The sequence below is a fragment of the Lipotes vexillifer genome, unplaced genomic scaffold (genome assembly GCF_000442215.2).
Source record: "Lipotes vexillifer unplaced genomic scaffold, Lipotes_vexillifer_v1.1 scaffold253, whole genome shotgun sequence".
NCBI lineage: Eukaryota > Metazoa > Chordata > Mammalia > Artiodactyla > Lipotidae > Lipotes > Lipotes vexillifer.
This window is the reverse complement of record NW_006780322.1, coordinates 257,890-277,435: the sequence shown is the minus strand read 5'-3', so window position 1 is coordinate 277,435 and position 19,546 is coordinate 257,890. Positions and strand designations below refer to the sequence as shown.

General features: G+C 40.2%; 1 protein-coding gene and 1 non-coding gene across 2 annotated transcripts in view; one reads left to right on the top strand and one right to left on the bottom strand.

Annotated features, from left to right (window-relative positions):
• ALMS1 (ALMS1 centrosome and basal body associated protein) overlaps positions 1–19,546 on the top strand; it is a 236,820-nt gene that overhangs the window by 3,131 nt on the left and 214,143 nt on the right. The window lies entirely within an intron of this gene.
• TRNAG-CCC (transfer RNA glycine (anticodon CCC)) lies at positions 18,100–18,172 on the bottom strand. Its single transcript has one exon. It is a non-coding gene; the product is annotated as a tRNA-Gly (tRNA).

Below are 19,546 nucleotides of genomic sequence, written 5' to 3'. Positions count from 1 at the left end.
AAAGAAGGTGTCAGGTTATTGGATAAATGGTTGAAATATGGCCAGGTTTATGGTAGGGGTGGTGGCCATGGGGTGGGGTGATGGGATGGTTGGGATGGGTGTTAAGATTATGGGTTTGGTTTTAGAGATCAGAGGAGGGGTCTGGGCTGGACATTTCAAGTTGTAAGTTATCTACATATGGACCATAATTAAAGCCACACTTGTGGATGAGGTCTCCTAACTTTAATTTTGTTCCATGACTTCTTGTTTGAATAACTATTAATATATAAATTTAATATTCCTAGAAGATTTTAACTAAACCACTTTACCTCTTACTACAGCCAGTGGGAAAAAATTATTATCCTGTCTAACAGTGATCTATGTGTAATAGAAGATATTGCTTCTTAGAGCCCAGAGTGCTTTTTCCGTAGAGGTGTTTTGTTTCTGTTTTTGAGAGAAGTCAGATATCATCCTGTTTACCTTGGAGGGTATATGAAGGTGTGGGTGATGTGCTGTATTAAAGGTAGTTTTGGGGCTTCCCTGGTGGCGCAGTGGTTGAGAGTCCGCCTGCCGATGGCAGGGGTCACGGGTTCGTGCCCCGGTCTGGGAAGATCCCACATGCCGTGGAGCAGCTGGGGCCGGGAGCCATGGCCGCTGAGCCTGCGTGTCCGGAGCCTGTGCTCCGCAACGGGAGAGGCCACAACAGTGAGAGGCCCCCGTACCGCAAAAAAAAAAAAAAAAAAAAAAAAGGTAGTTTTAAGATGATATAAAGAGTATTAAAATAATTTTTTGTTCACTAACATACTAAGATTTACTGGTGTAAGTTGGAAAATGTTTAAAGGAGAAATTTTAATATATTTCTTGCTAGAAATTTATTATAACATTTTTTTTAATTAATTTAATTTTGGCTGTGTTGGGTCTTCGTTGCTGTACGTGGTCTTTCTCTAGTTGCGGTGAGCGAGGGCGGAGCACAGGCTCCGAACGCGCAGGCCCAGCGGCCATGGCCAACGGGCCCAGCCGCTTCGTGGCACGCAGGATCCTCCCGGACCGGGGCACGAATTCGCGCCCCCCGCATCGGCAGGCGGACTCCCAACCACTGCGCCACCAGGGAAGCCCACGGTAGCTTCTCTTTTTGCGGAGCACAGCCTCTAGGCGCGCAGGCTCAGTAGTTGTGGCACACATGCTTAGTTGCTCTGCGGCATGTGGGATCTTCCCGGGCCAAGGCTGGAACCTGTGTGCCTTGTATTGGCAGGCAGATTCTTAACCACTGCACCACCAGGGAAGCCCTGAACTATAAAATTTTTGAAGATGAGTTTGTTGTATAGTATTTAATTCAGTGTATTCAGTGGTATTTCCTACCAAATGATAGGAAACATTAATTTCATTCAGTCTAGTCTCAAGTTAAATGACAAAATTGTATTATTTGATTCACTCTCATGTATCTTTCTTAGTAGGCAATTAGGATGTTCTAGTGGTGATCTGTAAGGTGTTAAGTTTGCAAGTCCTATATTAATGAAACTGAGCTAAGGCGTGGAACTATTTTAAGTTCAATGCAAAATATGACCGCCTTACAACCAAGTTTTTTTGAGTTCAGGGAAGTGAGCCCTTGCTTTATTGGTCTTATGCTGGTCCTGCAGACCATTCAACATGGACCATTTCAAACACCTCTACTTGTAATTCCTAAACCTAAATTTCTGAACTGTGCTAGGGAAAATAATTCAATTCTGTGGATTGGTATCATAGAAATTCTTGGTCTTCAACTTTTTTTTTCTTTTAGTTTTATTGTTTATTTACTTTTCTTCCAGTTTTATTGAATATAATTGACATAAAGCACTGTATAAGTTTAAGATATACAGCATAATGATTTGACTTATATACATCATGAAATGGTTATCACAATAAGTCATCTCATATAGCTAGAAAATTAAAGAAATAGAAAAAAAATTCTTTTCTGGTTTGAGAACTCTTAGGATTTACTCTTAACAATTTTCGTATATAACATTACAGCAGTGTTAATTATATTTATCATGTTGTGCATTGCATCCCTAGTACTTACTTATCTTATAACTGGAAGTTTGTACCTTTTGACCCCTTGGGCTCCAAATTTTTTTTTTTTTTTTTTGGCTGCATTGGGTCTTCATTGCTGTGTGCGGGCTTTCTCTAGTTGCGGTGACTGGGGGCTACTCTTCATTGCAGTGAGAGGGCTTCTCATTGCAGTGGCATCTCTTGTTGTGGAGCACTGGGTTCTAGGTGCACGTGCTTCAGTAGTTGCAGCACGCGGGCTCAGTGGTTGTGGCACACAGGCTCTAGAGTGCATAGGCTTCAGTAGTTGCAGTATGTAGGCTCAGTAGTTGTGGTGCATGAGCTTCGTTGCTCCATGGCATGTGGGATCTTCCTGGACCAGAACCTGCGTCCCCTGCATTGGCAGGCAGATTCTTAACCACTGCACCACCAGGGAAGTCTGGTCTCCAACTTTTAAATGGGTCATCAACAGTGCTTGGAAACCTTTTTATGTTTCCTCCTTCAGCTTCTTCTGCTTTTTCACTCTTTTTTTTTTTTTTTTTTTTTTTTGCGGTACGTGGGCCTCTCACTGTTGTGGCCTCTCCTGTTGCGGAGCACAGGCTCTGGACGTGCAGGCTCAGCGGCCATGGCTCACGGGCCCAGCCGCTCCACGGCATGTGGGATCTTCCCGGACCAGGGCATGAACCCGTGTCCCCTGCATCGGCAGGCGGACTCTCAACCACTGCGCCACAAGCAGGGAAGCCCTGCTTTTTCACTCTTATCCTCTAGATTTCACCCAATGTTGAGCATTCTCCTATCAACAGGTTACCATTTCATAGAAGGAGAGAACACAGGCCTGAATTCCTACACCTTCCTGCTCCCCATCTCCAAATTTATCTACACTGTACAATTCTTAATCTTTTTTGACCTGTTAATACAGATTTTATTCTTAGTTTTAATCCTTTCTTGTGCTCATAGGATAAAAACTATCAGTTATTGCGTATTTTTCTCTTAAGGAAGTGCTGGATTTTATTTGTAGATATTTGATAAATGATAATGGTTTAAGTTTTAAAGAAAAAGTTTTCTTGACCTTTCTTTGTCAAATTTGGAATCAGAATTATGCCGTTGTTCTGCAAGGTACTGGGAAGATTTTTATTTTTCTGTGTCTTGGAACAGTTTAAATAATGTAAAATTTTCTTGCATGTTTGAAAAATAATCACTTGTGAAACTACTGTGCCTCTGGATTCCTTTCAGGGTTATAATCTGTATATACTTTCTCACTTTTCTTGGGTTAATTTTGTAATTGATGATTTTTCTAGAAAATCATTTCAGCAAGGGTTTCTGGTTAATTATAATGCAGTGTTACATAGTATTCTTATTTTTTTCTACTGCATCTGTGGTTATTTCCATTTCTCATTCCAGATTTTATATGATTATATTTTATTCTTCTCTTGATCTGACCAGCTATGGATTTGTCTTGTTAATTGTTTTCATCCAAGGAAACAGCTCTTAGATTTAAGTTTAATTCTATTGCTTTTCATCATTTAACTCATTAATTTCAGTTCTCATCTTTTACTATTTCCCTAGATTTATTTTATTTAATTTTACTTAATGTGCTGAATGCTTACTTGGCTTATTTAAAAACATTTTTAACAGTTTTGTTGAGATGTAATTCAAATACCATACAATTTATCCTGAATTTTAATGCACAATTCAGTGGTTTCAGTAAATTAATAGATATGTGCAGCCATCACCACAATTTTAGAACAATTTTTTCATTACCTCAAAAAGAAACCCTGTATACTTTAGCTATCACCCCTCTAGCTTCCATTCCGCTAAGCAACCATTAATCTCCTTTCTCTCTCTTTAGGTTTGCCTATTCTGGGCCTTTAATATAAATGGAATCATATAATATGTGGTGCATGCTGCACAGCTTTCAGGATCTTAGTTCCCCCAGCAGTGATCGAACCCAGGGCCTTGGTAATGAGAGCACCGAGTCCTAACCACTGGACCACCAGCGAATTCCAATATGTGGTCTTATGACTGGACTCTTTCATTTAGCATAATGTTTTTAGGAAACATCCATGTATATAACATCAATTTTTCATTCCTTTTTATGACTTAATAATATTCCATTGTATGTATATACTACATTTTTTTATCCATTCATCAATTGATGGACATTTGGGTTGTTTTCTGCCTGTTGTCTATCTCAAAATGTTTGAAAATTCTCTTTGTCATTTCTTTTATTGACCCATTGGTTATTTAGGAGTCTGTTGCTTGATTTCCACGTATTTGTGAATTTCCTCAATTGCCTTCTGTTATTGATTTCTAATTTCATTCCATTTTGGTTGGAGAATATACTTTCCATGATTTCAGTTATTTAAAAAATTTGAGGCTATGTGTATAACTGAGTCACTGTGCTGTACAGCAGAAATTAACACAACATTGTAAATCACTTATACTTCAATAAAATAAAATTAAAAAAAAAATTTGAGGCTTGTTTTATGGTCTAACATATGGTCTGTCCTGGAGTTGTTCCGTGTATGCTGAGGTGTATTCTGCTACCCTAGGCTGGAGTGTTCTATAATATCCATAGACGTAGTTTGTTTATAGAGTATTCACATCTTATATTTCCTTGTTGGTCTTGTCACAGGTAGCTATCATTTTTTTTCATTTTAATTAATAGACTTTTTTGGGAGCAGATTTATGTTTAGCAGAAAGTACAGAATTCTCATGTACCTCTTTTTCCTCCCCTGTTTTCTCTATTTTTAGCATCTTGTATTAGGGTGGCACATTTGTTAGAATCGGTAAGCAGATATTGATACATTATTAATTGAAGTGCATGTTTTTATCAGAGTCCACTTTTTGTACATTCTGTGGGTTTTGACAAATGTATAATGACATATATCCACTATTACAGTATCACACAGAACAGTTTCACTGCCTAAAAAAAATCCTTGTGCTCTACCTGTTTATCCCTCCCTTTCTTCTTCTGAAACCCTGGCAGCTGCTGCTATTTTTACTGTCTCCACAGTTTTGCTTTTTCCAGAAAGTCATATAGTCAGAATCATACAGTATGTAGCCTTTTTATTATTTATTTATTTTAAAAATAAATTTATTTATTTTTGACTGTGTTGGGTCTTTGTTGCTGCGCGTGGGCTTTTTCTCTGCTTGCGGTGAGTGGGGGCTACTCTTCGTTGTGGTGTGCGAGCTTCTCATTGAGGTGGCTTCTCTTATTGCGGAGCATGGGCTCTAGGTGCATGGGCTTCAGTAATTGCAGCACGCAGGCTCAGTAGTTGTAGCTTGCAGGCTGTAGAGCGCAGGCTCAGTAGTTGTGGCGCACAGGCTTAGTTGCTCTGCAGCATGTGGGATCTTCCCAGACCAGGGCTTAAACCTGTGTCCCTGCATTGGCAGGCGGATTCTTAACCACTGTGCCACCAGGGAAGTCCCTATGTAGCCTTTTTAGAATGGCTTCTTTCACTTAGCAATATGCATTTAAGTTTCCTCCATGTGTTTTCATGGTTTGGTAGCTCATTTCTTTTTTTCCAACTTGATTTCTTTTTCTTTTTAAAAAAATTGCGGTAAAATATATATAACATAAAAGTTACCATTTTAACCTTTTAAAAAAATTATTTATTTTGGCTGCGCTGCGTGGCTTGCAGGATCTGAATTCCTCGACCAGGGGTTGAAGCCATGGCCCCAGCAGTGAAAGCACTGAGTCCTAACCACTGGACCACCAGGGAATTTCTCCATTTTAGCCATTTTTATGTGGCATTAAGTACATTCACACTGTTTTGTAATCTTCACTACCATCCATCTCCAAAACATCTTCATCTTTACAAACTGAAACTCGAATATGTCTGCCTTATCTGATTCTGGTTCTGATGCTTGCTCTGTGTCTTCAAACTAGTTTTGTTTTTGTCTTGTATGTCTTGTAATTTTTTTTGTTGAAAGCCAGGCATGTACTGAATGAATATGATATGAAAGGAACTGAAGTAAATAGACCTTTAATGTGAAGTTTTATAAGTTTATCTGGTTAGAGGTGATTTTGTGTTTATTGTTTGCTATAAGCTGTAGGTGTCAAAGGCCAAAATTTCCTCTGGTGACCTTGTTTTTGTTCCCCCTGTTGTCTTTGGATTTCTCTAAGGACTTCTTTTTTTTTAATTTAAATATGGAATTTTAAAATAAATTTATTTATTTTTATTTATTTATTTTTGGCTGTGTTGGGTCTTTGTTGCTGTGCACGGGCTTTCTCTAGTTGCGGCGAGTGGGGGCTGCTCTTTGTTGCAGTGCGCAGGCTTCTTGTTGGGGTGGCTCCAGGCGCGTGGGCTTCATTAGTTGTGGCACATGGACTCAGTAGTTGCAGCTTGCGGACTCCAGAGTGCAGGCTCAGTAGTTGTGGTGCATGGGCTTTGTTGCTCCGCGGCATGTGGGATCTTCCTGGATCAGGGCTTGAACCCGTGTCTCCTGTGTTGGCAGGCGGATTCTTAACCACTGTGCCACCAGGGAAGTCCCTCTAAGGACTTCTTAAGTAAGGTATGAGTTGTGCTGTTCTTTCATTCATATACCATTATTATCAGGAGCCCTGTTGGTGTAGTGGTAAGGTGTGGGTGGAGGGTAGGTGTTCTATAGTCCTATTATTAGGACTTTCCCTGGGCTGTGATCTTCACTAGGGTTTCTCATTGTTTTCCCCTTAGGAGAGACAGGAAAGCTAGAAGGGGGCTGGAGTTGGGTATTTCCCTTCCCCTACATCACTTAGTCTCTGGTAAAACCCCAGGCTCTGGTAAAATAGTTTCTTTTGAGGGCAGGTCTTGTTAAGAACAGAATGCTCTAGGCTTGTTTCAAAATGGCTACTTTTGCCCTCCCCCTGCCAGAGCGAGAGGAGATTTTTCTCTGATCTTAACTGTGGAACCTGGTACAGTTCCTGGAGGTATAACTCATAAAGTGTGGGAGCCCCTCTAAGACTGTTTCCCAGGAGCTTTTAAGTCTCAGGGTTGTCTACCCTGAGCCTCTAGCAATTTGTCAATTACAGTTTAGGCTTGCCTACCCTAGTACAGGTTCCCATGGTGGTGTCTGCTCTGGGATTCTGTTCCATTAAGTTGTGATTCTCTGTATCCGTTTGTCTCTCTAATTTGGGAGACTGTAGTTTGCCCTTCATTTCAGTTCTCTGGTGGATGTAAGAAGAGTTGTTGATTTTCAATTTGTTCAGCTTTTTCTCTTTTTGTGGGGATGGGAGTGATGATTTGCTAACTCCTTGCATTGCTGGACCAGAGCTTTTTTGTTTTGGTTGTTTTTCAATAGACTATGTTGTTGTTGTTTGTTTTTTTTTGCTGCACCCCACAGCTTGTGGGATCTTAGTTCCCCAACCAGGGACTGAACCCGTGCCTTTGGCAGTGAAAGCATGGAATCCTAACCACTAGACCACCCCGGGGAATTCCCTCAACAGACCATTTTTTAGAGCAGTTTTAGGTTCAAAGAAAAATTGATCAGATAGTACAGAGATTTCCCATCCACCTCCTGCCCCCACACATGCACAGCCTCCTCCACTGTCTATATCCCACATCAGAGTGGAGTGTGTTTGTTACAATGAATCTACATTGACATCCAAAGCCAGAGTTTACATTAGGGCTCACTTTTGGTATTGTACATTTTATGGTTTTTGACAAACGTATAATGGCATGTATCCACCATTATGGTACAATATAGTTTCTCCATGTCTTTTCATGACTTGGTAGCTCATTTCTTTTCTCTTTTTTTTTTTTTTGCGGTACGCGGGCCTCTCACTGTTGTGGCCTCTCCCGTTGCGGAGCACAGGCTCTGGACGTGCAGGCTCAGCAGCCATGGCTCACGGGCCCAGCCGCTCTGTGGCATGTGGGATCTTCCCAGACTGGGGCATGAACCTGTGTCCCCTGCATCGGCAGGCAGACTCTTAACCACTGTGCCACCAGGGAAGCCCAGCTCATTTCTTTTTAGTGCTGAATAATATTACATTGTCTAGATGTACCACAGTTTATCTTATCCATTCACCTACTAAAGGGTATTTTAGTTGCTTTCAAGTTTTGGCAGTTATGAGTAAAGCTGCTCTAAACATCCATGTGCAGGTTTTTGTGTAGACATATCTTTTCAGTCCATTTGGGTCAGTACCAAGGAGTTTGATTACTAGATTGTATGCTAATAACATGTTTAGTTTTATAAGAAACTGCCAAATTGTCTTACAAAGTGACTGTACCATTTTGCTTTCCCACCACCATTCAGCAGTGAATGAGAGTTCCTGTTGTTCCATATCCTCGGCAGCATTTGTTGCCAGTGTTTTGGATTTTGACTATTGTAATAGGTAGGTAGTAGTGTCTCATTGTTTTACTTTACAGTTCCCTAATGATAAGTGATACTCAGCATCTTTTCATATGCTTATTCCAGTTGTATATCTTCTTTGGTGGTCTGTTGCCCATTTTCTAACCAAGTTGTTTGTTTTCATATTGTTGAGTTTTAAGAGTTCTTTGTATATTTTGGTTAACAGTCCTTATCAGATATGTCTATTAGAAATATCTTCTCCCAGTCTGTGCCTTGTCTTCTCATTCTCTTGACATTGTCTTCCACAGAACAAAGGTTTTTAATTTTGATGAGTGCAGCTTATCAGTTATTTCAGGGATTGTGCCTTTCGTGTTGTACCTAAAAAGTGATCACCATAGCCAAGGTGATCTAGGTTTTCTCCTATATTATCTTCTAGGTGTTTTATAATTTTTATAGTTTTGCATTCTACATTTACATCTATGATCCATTTTGAGTTAAGTTTTGTGAAAGGGGTAAGATCTGTGTCTAGATTCACTTTTTGCATGTGGCTGTCCAGTTATTCCAGCATAATTTGTTGAAAAGACTGTCTTTGCTCCATTACGTTGCCTTTGTTCCTTTGTCAATTATCAGTTGTCTTTATGTGGGTCTATTTCTGGACTCTGTTGTGTTACAGTGATCTGTTTGTCTAGTCTTTCACCAATACCACACTCCTGATTGCTGTAGCTTTATAGTAAGTCTTTAAGTCAAGTAGTATCAGTCCTCCCACTTTGGCTTCTTCAGTTTTGTGCTGGCTATGCTGGGTATTTTGACTCTTCATATAAACTTTAGAACCAGTTTGTCAATATCCACAAAATAATTTTCTTGGATTTTGATTGGAATTGTATTGAATCTATACAACAGGTTGTGAGGAACTGACGATGATAGTATTGAGACTTTCTAACCATGAAAAAGGACTATGCGTTTAATTAGTTCCTTTCTGATTGCTTTCGCCAGAGTTTTATAGGTTCCCTCATGTAGATCTTGTATATATTTGGTTAGGTTTATACCTAAGTATTTAATTTTGGGGGTGCTAATGTAAATGGTATTGTGGTGTTTTTTGTTTTTTGAGGGTTTTTTTGGCCATGCCGTGTGGCATGTGGGATCTTAGTTTCCTGACCAGGGATCAAACCTGCACCCCCTGCAGCAGAAGTGTGGAGTCTTAACCACTGGACCTCCAGGGAAGCCCCAATGGTATTGTGTTTTTAATTTCAAATTCCAGTTGTTCATTGCTGGTATATAGGAGAGGCATTGACATTTGCTCTGTTTTTTTGTTTGTTTGTTTGTTTTTTAATGTTCAAGAATCATCCACAGAATCTCTATCCATCCACTGCTTTTGGAACCTGGAGTATTGAGGTCTAATTATTGTTGGATTGTCTCTTTTTTCCTTCAGTTCTGTTAGTTTTTTTTTTTTTTTTTTAATAACCTTATTTATTTATTTATTTTTGGCTGTGTTGGGTCTTCGTTGCTGCATGCGTGCTTTTTCCCTAGTTGTGGGAGTGGGGGTTACTCTTTGCTGTGGTGCCCGGGCTTCTCATTGCAGTGGCCTCTCCCTTTGCGGAACATGGGCTCTGGGCGCAGTTGCAGCACATGGGCTCAGTAGCTGTGGCTTGTGGGCTCTAGAACGCAGGCTCAGTAGCTGTGGTGCATGGATTTGGTTGCTCTGCGGCATGTGGGATCTTACCGGAGCAGAGCTCGAACCCATGTCCCCTGAATTGGCAGGTGGATTCTTAATCACTGCACCACCAGGGCAGTTCCCAGTTCTGTTAGTTTTTACTTAAGGTGTTTTGGAGCTCTAATGCTAGGTGCATATATATTTTTAATTATTAGGTAGTCTTGGTGGGTTGACCCTTTTATCATTCTGAAATGTCCCTTAGGCACTTCCCTTAGTATTTCTTGTAAAAGAAATAAAGAAATTTTCTGTTTTGGTTTATGTGGGGATTGAAAAATTTTTTTTAAATTTTATGTGGTAAAATACACATAACATCTTAACCACATTAACCATTTTAAAGTGTACAGTTCAATAATGTTAAATATGTTAACACTGTTGTGCAACCAATGTCCTGAACTCTTAAACTGAAACTCTGCACCTGTAAACAACCAACTCTGCATTCCCTCTCACCCCAGCCCCTAGTAACAACCATTCTACTTTGTGTTTCTGAGAATTTGATTAATCTGGATACCTCATTTAAGAGGAATCATACAGTATTGGTCTTTTGTGATTGGCTTATTTCACTTAGCTTAATGTCCTCTCATGCACGTTGTAACATGTGACCAGATTAACTTCCTTTTAAGGCTGAATAATATTCTCTTGTACTTTTAACATCTTTATTGGAGTATAATTGCTTTAAAATGGTATGTTAGTTTCTGCTTTACAACAGAGTGAATCAGATATACATATACATATGTTCCCATATCTCTTCCCTCTTGCGTCTCCCTTCGTCCCTCCCTCCCACCCTCCCTATCCCACCCCTCTAGGTGGTCAGAAAGCACCGAGCTGATCTCCCTGTGCCATGCGCTGCTTCCCACTAGCTATACACCCTACGTTTGGTAGTGTATATATGTCCATGCCACTCTCACACTTTGTCACAGCTTACCCTTCCGCCTCCCCATATCCTCAAGTCCATGCTCTAGTAGGTCTGTGTCTTTATTCCTGTCCTACCCCTAGGCTCTTCATGACATTTTTTTCTTCCATTCCATATATATGTGTTAGCATACGGTATTTGTCTTTCTTTTTCTGACTTACTTCACTCTGTATGACAGACTCTTGGTCCATCCACCTCACTACAAATAACTCAGTTTTGTTTCTTTTTATGGCTGAGTAATATTCCATTGTATATATGTGCCACATCTTCTTTATCCATTCATCTGTGGATGGACACTTAGGTTGCTTCCATGTCCTGGCTATTGTAAATAGAGCTGCAATGAACATTTTGGTACATAACTTTTTGAATTATGGTTTTCTCAGGGTGTATGCCCAGTAGTGAGATTGCTGGGTCATATGGTCGTTCTATTTGTAGTTTTTTTTTTTTTTTTTTTAATAATACACAATGTATTTATTTATTTATTTATTTATGGCTGGGTTGGGGCTTCTTTTCTGCCTATGTTTTCCTCTAAGAGTTTGATAGTTTCTGGCCTTACATTTAGGTCTTTAATCCATTTTGAGCTTATTTTTGTGTATGGTGTTAGGGAGTGATCTAATCTCATACTTTTACATGTACCTGTCCAGTTTTCCCAGCACCACTTATTGAAGGGGCTGTCCTTTCTCCACTGTATATTCCTGCCACCTTTATCAAAGATAAGGTGACCATATGTGCATGGGTTTATCTCTGGGCTTTCTATCCTATTCCATTGATCTATCTTTCTGTTTTTGTGCCAGTACCATACTGTCTTGATTACTGTAGCTTTGTAGTATAGTCTGAAGTCAGGCAGCCTGATTCCTCCAGCTCCATTTTTTGTTCTCAAGATTGCTTTGGCTATTCGGGGTCTTTTGTGTTTCCATACAAATTGTGAAATTTTTTGTTCTAGTTCTGTGAAAAATGCCAGTGGTAGTTTGATAGGGATTGCATTGAATCTATAGATTGCTTTGGGGAGTAGAGTCATTTTCACAATGTTGATTCTTCCAATCCAAGAACATGGTATATCTCTCCATCTGTTTGTATCATCTTTAATTTCTTTCATCAGTGTCTTATAATTTTCTGCATACAGGTCTTTTGTCTCCTTAGGTAGGTTTATTCCTAGATATTTTATTCTTTTTGTTGCAATGGTAAATGGGAGTGTTTTCTTGATTTCACTTTCAGATTTTTCATCGTTAGTATATAGGAATGCCAGAGATTTCTGTGCATTAATTTTGTATCCTGCTACTTTACCAAATTCATTGATTAGCTCTAGTAGTTTTCTGGTAGCATCTTTAGGATTCTCTATGTATAGTATCATGTCATCTGCAAACAGTGACAGCTTTACTTCTTCTTTTCCGATTTGGATTCCTTTTATTTCCTTTTCTTCTCTGATTGCTGTGGCTAAAACTTCCAAAACTATGTTGAATAAGAGTGGTGAGAGTGGGCAACCTTGTCTTGTTCCTGACCTTAGTGGAAATGCTTTCAGTTTTTCGCCATTGAGGATGATGTTGGCTGTGGGCTTGTCATATACGGCCTTTATTATATTGAGGAAAGTTCCCTCTACACCTACTTTCTGCAGGGTTTTTATCATAAATGGGTGTTGAATTTTGTCAAAAGCTTTCTCTGCATCTATTGAGATGATCATATGGTTTTTCTCCTTCAATTTGTTAATATGGTGTATCACGTTGATTGATTTGTGTATATTGAAGAATCCTTGCGTTCTTGGAATAAACCCCACATGATCACGGTGTGTGATCCTTTTAATGTGCTGTTGGATTCTGTTTGCTAGTATTTTGTTGAGGATTTTTGCATCTATTTTCATCAGTGATATTGGCCTGTAGTTTCCTTTCTTTGTGACATCTTTGTCTGGTTTTGGTATCAGGGTGATGGTGGCCTCATAGAATGAGTTTGGGAGTGTTCCTCCTTCTGCTATATTTTGGAAGAGTTTGAGAAGGATAGGTGTTAGCTTTTCTCCAAATGTTTGATAGAATTCGCCTGTGAAGCCCTCTGGTCCTGGGCTTTTGTTTGTTGGAAGATTTTTAATCACAGTTTCAATTTCAGTGCTTGTGATTGGTCTGTTCATATTTTCTATTTCTTCCTGGTTCAGTCTCGGCAGGTTGTGCATTTCTAAGAATTTGTCCATTTCTTCCAGGTTATCCATTTTATTGGCATAGAGCTGCTTGTAGTAATGTCTCATGATCCTTTGTATTTCTGCAGTGTCTGTTGTTGTTTCTCCTTTTTCATTTCTAATTCTATTGATTTGAGTCTTCTCCCTGTTTTTCTTGATGAGTCTAGCTAATGGTTTATCAATTTTGTTTATCTTCTCAAAGAACCAGCTTTTAGTTTTATTGATCTTTGCTATCGTTTCCTTCATTTCTTTTTCATTTATTTCTGATCTGATCTTTATGATTTCTTTCCTTCTGCTAAATTGGGGTTTGTTTGTTCTTCTTTCTCTAATTGCTTTAGGTGCAAGGTTAGGTTGTTTATTTGAAATGTTTCCTGTGTCTTAAGGTGGGATTATATTGCTATAAACTTCCCTCTTAGAACTGCTTTTGCTGCATCCCATAGGCTTTGGGTTGTCGAGTCTCCATTGTCATTTGTTTCTAGGTATTTTTTGATTTCCTCTTTGATTTCTTCAGTGATCACTTCGCTATTAAGTAGTGTATTGTTTAGCTCCATGTGTTTGTATTTTTTACAGATCTTTTCCTGTAATTGATCTCTAGTCTCCTAGTGTTGTAGTCAGAAAAGATACTTGATATGATTTCAGTTTTCTTAAATTTACCAAGACTAGATTATTGACCCAAGATATGATCTATCCTGGAGAATGTTCCATGAGCACTTGAGAAAAATGTGTATTCTGTTGTTTTTGGATGAAAAGTCCTATAAATATCAATTAAGTCCATCTTGTTCAATGTATCATTTAAAGCTTACGTTTCCATATTTATTTTAATTTTGGATGATCTGTCCATTGGTGGAAGTGGGGTGTTAAAATCCCCTACTATGATTGTGTTATTATTTCCCCTTTTATGGCTGTTAGTATTTGCCTTATGTATTGAGGTGCTCCTATGTTGGGTGCATAAATATTTACAACTGTTATACCTTCTTCTTAGATCTATTCCTTGATCATTATGTAGTGTCCTTCTTTGTCTCTTGTAATAGTCTTTATTTTAAAGTCTATTTTGTCTGATATGAGAATTGCTACTTCAGCTTTCTTCTGATTTCCATTTGCATGGAATATCTTTTTCCATCCCCTCACTTTCAGTCTGTATGTGTCCCTGGTCTGAAGTGGGTTTCTTGTAGACAGCTTATATACGGGTCTTGTTTTTGTATCCATTCAGTCGGTGTGTGTCTTTTCGTGGGAGCATTTAATCCATTTACATTTAAGGTAATTATCGATATGTATGTTCCTATTTCCATTTACTTAATTGTTTGGGGTTTATTATTGTAGGTCTTTTCCTTCTCTTGTGTTTCTTGCCTAGAGAAGTTCCTTTAGCAGTTGTTGTAAAGCTAGTTTGGTGGTGCTGAACTCTCAGCTTTTGCTTGTTTTTAAAGGTTTTAATTTCTCCATCAAATCTGAATGAGATCCTTGCTGGGTAGAGTAATCTTGGTTGTAGGTTTTTCTCCTTCATCACTTTAAATACGTTCTGCCACTCCCTTCTGGCTTGCAGAGTTTCTGCTGAAAGATCAGCTGTTAACCTTATGGGGATTCCCTTGTGTGTTATTTGTTGTTTTTCCTTTGCTGCTTTTAATATGTTTTCTTTGTATTTAATTTTTGATAGTTTGATTAATATGTGTCTTGGCGTATTTCTCCTTGGATTTATCCTGTATGAGACTCTCTGTGCTTCCTGGACTTGATTAACTATTTCCTTTCCCATATTAGGGAAGTTTTCAACTATAATCTCTTCAAATATTTTCTCAGTCCCTTTCTTTTTCTCTTCTTCTGGGACCCCTATAATTCGAATGTTGGTGTATTTAATGTTGTCCCAGAGGTCTCTGAGACTGTCCTCAGTTCTTTTCATTCTTTTTTCTTTATTCTGCCCTGCAGTAGTTATTTCCACTATTTTATCTTCCAGGTCACTTTTCCGTTCTTCTGCCTCAGTTATTCTGCTATTGATGCCTTCTAGAGTATTTTTAATTTCATTTATTGTGTTGTTCATCATTGCTTGTTTCTTCTTTAGTTCTTCTAGGTCCTTGTTAAATGTTTCTTTCATTTTGTCTATTCTATTTCCAAGATTTTGGATCATCTTTCCTATCATTATTCTGAATTCTTTTTCAGGTAGACTGCCTATTTCCTCTTTATTTGTTAGGTGTGTTGGGTTTTTACCTTGCTCCTTCATCTGCTGTGTGGTTTTCTGTCTTTTCATTTTGCTTATCTTACTGTGTTCGGGGTCTCCTTTTCGCAGGCTGCAGGTTCGTAGTTCCCGTTGTTTTTGGTGTCTGTCCCCAGTGGCTAAGGTTGGTTCAGTGGGTTGTGTAGGTTTCCTGGTGGAGGGGCCTAGTGCCTGTGTTCTGGTGGATGAGGCTGGATCTTGTCTTTCTGGTGGGGAGGTCCACGTTTGGTGGTGTGTTTTGGGGTGTCTGTAGCCTTATTATGATTTTAGGCAGCCTCTCTGCTAATGGATGGGGCTGTGTTCCTGTCTTGTTAGTTGTTTGGCATAGGGTGTCCAGCACTGTAGCTCGCTGGTCATTGAGTGAAGCTGGGTGTGGTCTTGGTGTTGAGATGGAGATCTCTGGGAGATTTTCGTAGTTTGATTTTACGTGGAGCTGGGGGGTCTCTTGTGGACCAGTGTCCTGAAGTTGGCTCTCCCACCTCAGAGGCACAGCACTGATCCCTGGCTGGAGCACCAAGAGCCTTTCATCTACATGGCTCAGAATAAAAGGGAGAAAAAATAGAAAGAGAGAAAGAAAAGAAGGAAGGAAGGTAGGAGGATAAAATAAAGTAGGATAAAATAAAATACAGTTATTAAAATAAAAATATTAAGAAAAAAATTTTTTTAAGTAAAAAAAAAAAAGAAAAAAACTGGACGGTCAGACCCTAGGACAAATGGTGAAAGCAAAGCTATACAGACAAAATCTCACACAGAAGCCTACACATACACACTCACAAAAAGAAGAGACGGGCAAAAAATAATCTATCTTGCTCCCAAAGTCCACCTCCTCAATTTGGGATGATTCGTTGTCTCTTCAGGTATTCCACAGATGCTTGGTACATGAAGTTGATTGTGGAGCATTAATCCGCTGCTTCTGAGGCTGCTGGGAAAAATTTCCCTTTCTCTTTGTTTGCACAGCTCCCGGGGTTCAGCTTTGGATTGGGACCCTCCTCTGCGTTGTAGGTCGCCTGAGGGCGTCTGTTCTTCACTCAGACAGGACGGGGTTAAAGGAGCAGCTGATTGGGGGCTCTGGCTCACTTAGGCCGGGGGGAGGGAGGGGTACCGATGCGGGGCGAGCCTGCAGCAGCAGAGGCCGGCGTGACGTTTCACCAGCCTGAGGCGTGCCTGCGTTCTCACGGGAAATTGTCCCTGGATCACAGGACCCTGGCAGTGGCGGGCTACACAGGCTCCCGGGATGGGAGGTGGGGATAGTGACCTGTGCTCGCACACAGGCTTCTTGGTGGCTGCAGCAGCAGCCTTAGTGTCTCATGCCCGTCTCTGGGGTCGGCGCTGATAGCCGTGGCTCGCCCCGTCTCTGGAGCTCCTTTAAGCAGCGCTCTTAATCCCCTCTCGTCTCGCACCAGGAAACAAAGAGGCAAGAAAAAGTCTCTTGTCTCTTCTCAGCTCCAGACTTCCCCTGGACTCCCTCCTGGCTAGCAGTGGCGCACTAACCCCTTCAGGCTGTGTTCATGGCGCCAAGCCCAGTCCTCTCCCTTGGATCTGCCCGAAGCCCGAGCCTCAGCTCCCAGCCTCCACCAGTCCCGGTGGGTGAGCAGACAAGCCTCTCGGGCTGGTGAGTGCTGGTCGGCACTGATCCTCTGTGCGGGAATCTCTCCGCTTTGCCCTCCGCACCCCTGTGGCTGCGCTCTGCTCTGTGGCTCTGAAGCTTCCACCTCTGCCACCCGCAGTCTCCGCCCGTGAAGGGGCTTTTAGTGTGTGGAAACCTTTCCTCCTTCTCAGCTCCCTCCCACTGGTGCAGGTCCCATCCCTATTCTTTTGTCTCTGTTTTTTCTTTTGTCCTATCCAGGTACGTGGGGAGTTTCTTGCCTTTTGGGAGGTCTGAGGTTTTCTGTCAGTGATCAGTGGGTGTTCTATAGGAGTAGCTCCACGTGTAGATGTATTTCTGATGTATCTGTGGGGAGGAAGATGATCTCTGCGTCTCACTCTTCCGCGATGTTCTCCAGAATCCTCTTTTGTATCATATTTTGTTTATCCCTTTATCAGTTAATAAGACACTTGGATTGTTTCTGCCTATTGGCTATTGTGAGTAGTGCTGCTGTGAACATGGGTTTGTAAATATCTCTTTGAGACAGTGCCTTCAGTTCTTTTGGATATATACTCAGAAGTAGGATTGCCAGATCATGTGGTAGTTCTATTTTTAGTTTTCTAAGGAAACTCCCTCCTGTTTTCCACAGTGGTTGCACCATTTTATATTTCCACCAACATGACACAAGGGTCCCAGTTTGTCCACATCTTCACCAACATTTGTTATTTTTTCTCTCTTCCTTTTTTTTTGTTTTTGATAGCAGTCATCCTGATGAGTGTGAGGTGATGTCTCATTGTAGGTTTTTTTTTTTTTTCCTTTTTTATTTTTTAACATCTTTATTGGGGTATAATTGCTTTACAATGGTGTGTTAGTTTCTGCTTTATAACAGAGTGAATCAGTTATACATATACATATGTTCCCATATCTCTTCCCTCTTTGTCTCCCTCCCTCCCACCCTCCCTATCCCACCCCTCCAGACAGCCACAAAGAGCCGGTTTCCCTGTGCCATGTGGCTGCTTCCCACTGGCTATCTACCTTACGTTTGTTAGTATATATATGTCCACGTCTCTCTCTCGCCCTATCATTGTAGGTTTTTTAAAATTGTTTTTACAGTAGGTCCTTGTTGGTTATTTATTTTATTAATTTATATTTTAAATATTTATTTATTTATTTGGCTGCACTGGGTGTTCGTTGCGGCACGTGGGATCTTTTAGTTGTGGCTTGTGAATTCTTAGTTGTGGCATGTGGGATCCAGTTCCCTGACCAGGGATCGAACCTGGGCCCCCTGCATTGGGAGCACAGAGTCTTAACCACTGGACCACCAGGGAAGTCCCTCATTGTAGTTCTGATTTGTATTTTTCTAATGATTAGTGATGTCGAGCATCTTTTCATGTGCTTATTGGCCATTTGTATATGTTTGGAGAAATGGCTCAGCAAGTTCTTTGCCCATTTGATAATTGGTTAATTGGGTGTTTTGTTTTTGTTTTTGAGTTTGAGTTCTTTATATATTATGGATATTAATCTCATATCAGACATATGATTTGCAAATATTTTCCCCCATTCTGTGGGTTGCCTGTTTACTCTTTTTTTTTTTTAATTGGGGTGTAGTTGCTTTACAATGTTGTGTTAGTTTCTGCTGTACAGTGAAGTGAATCAGCTATATGTATACGTATATCCCCTCTTTTTTGGATTTCCTTTCCAGTTTGGTCACCACAGAGCACTGAGTAGAGTTCCCTGTGCTATACAGCAGGTTTCCTTTTTATTCTGTTGATGGTGTCTTCTGATATACAGAATTTAAAAATTTTCATGAAATCCAGTTTGTCTGTTGTTTCTTTTGTTGCTTGTGCCTTTGGTATCATATCCAGGAAATCATTGCCAAATCTGCTGTTGTGCAACTTTTGCTCTGAGTTTTCTAAGTGTTTTATAGTTTTAGGTCTTAACATTTAAGTCTTTGGTCCATTTAGAGTTGAGTTTTGTATATGTTGCTAGGTGAGAGTGTAACTTCATTCTTTTGCATGTGGATATCCAGTTTTATGAGCAACAATTGTTGAAAAGACTATCCTTTTCCCATTGAATGGTCTGGATACCTTTGCTGAAAATCATTTGACCATGTGTGTGAGAGTTTATTCCTGGGGTCTCTTTGCTGTAGCTGGGACTTCCAATAATGTGTTGAATAGAAGTGACAAGAGTGGGCATTCTTGCCTTGTTCCTGGTCTTAGAGGAAAAGCTTTCAGTTTTACACTGTTGAGTGTGGTGTGAGTTAGTTGTGGGCCCTCATAAATGGCCTTTATTATATTGATTAGTTTCCTTCCATTCGATTTGTTGAGTGCTTTTTCATGCACTCAAATGGTGTTGAGCATTGTCAACTGCTTTTTCTGTATCAGTCAAGATGATCGTGTGGTTTTGTCCTTCATTCTGTTAAGGTGAAGTATTATATTGGTTGATTTTTTAAAATTATTTATTTATTTTATTTTATTTATTTATTTTTGGCTGCATTGGGTCCTCGTTGTGGCACACAGACTTGCAGGCTCTAGAGCGCAGGCTCAGTAGCACGGGCTTAGTTGCTCCACAGCATGTGGGATCCTCACTGACCAGGGCTCGAACCCGTGTCCCCTGCATTGGCAGGCAGATTCCCAACCACTGCGCCACCAGGGAAGTCCCATATTGGTTGATTTTTATGTGTTGAATCATCCTTACATTCC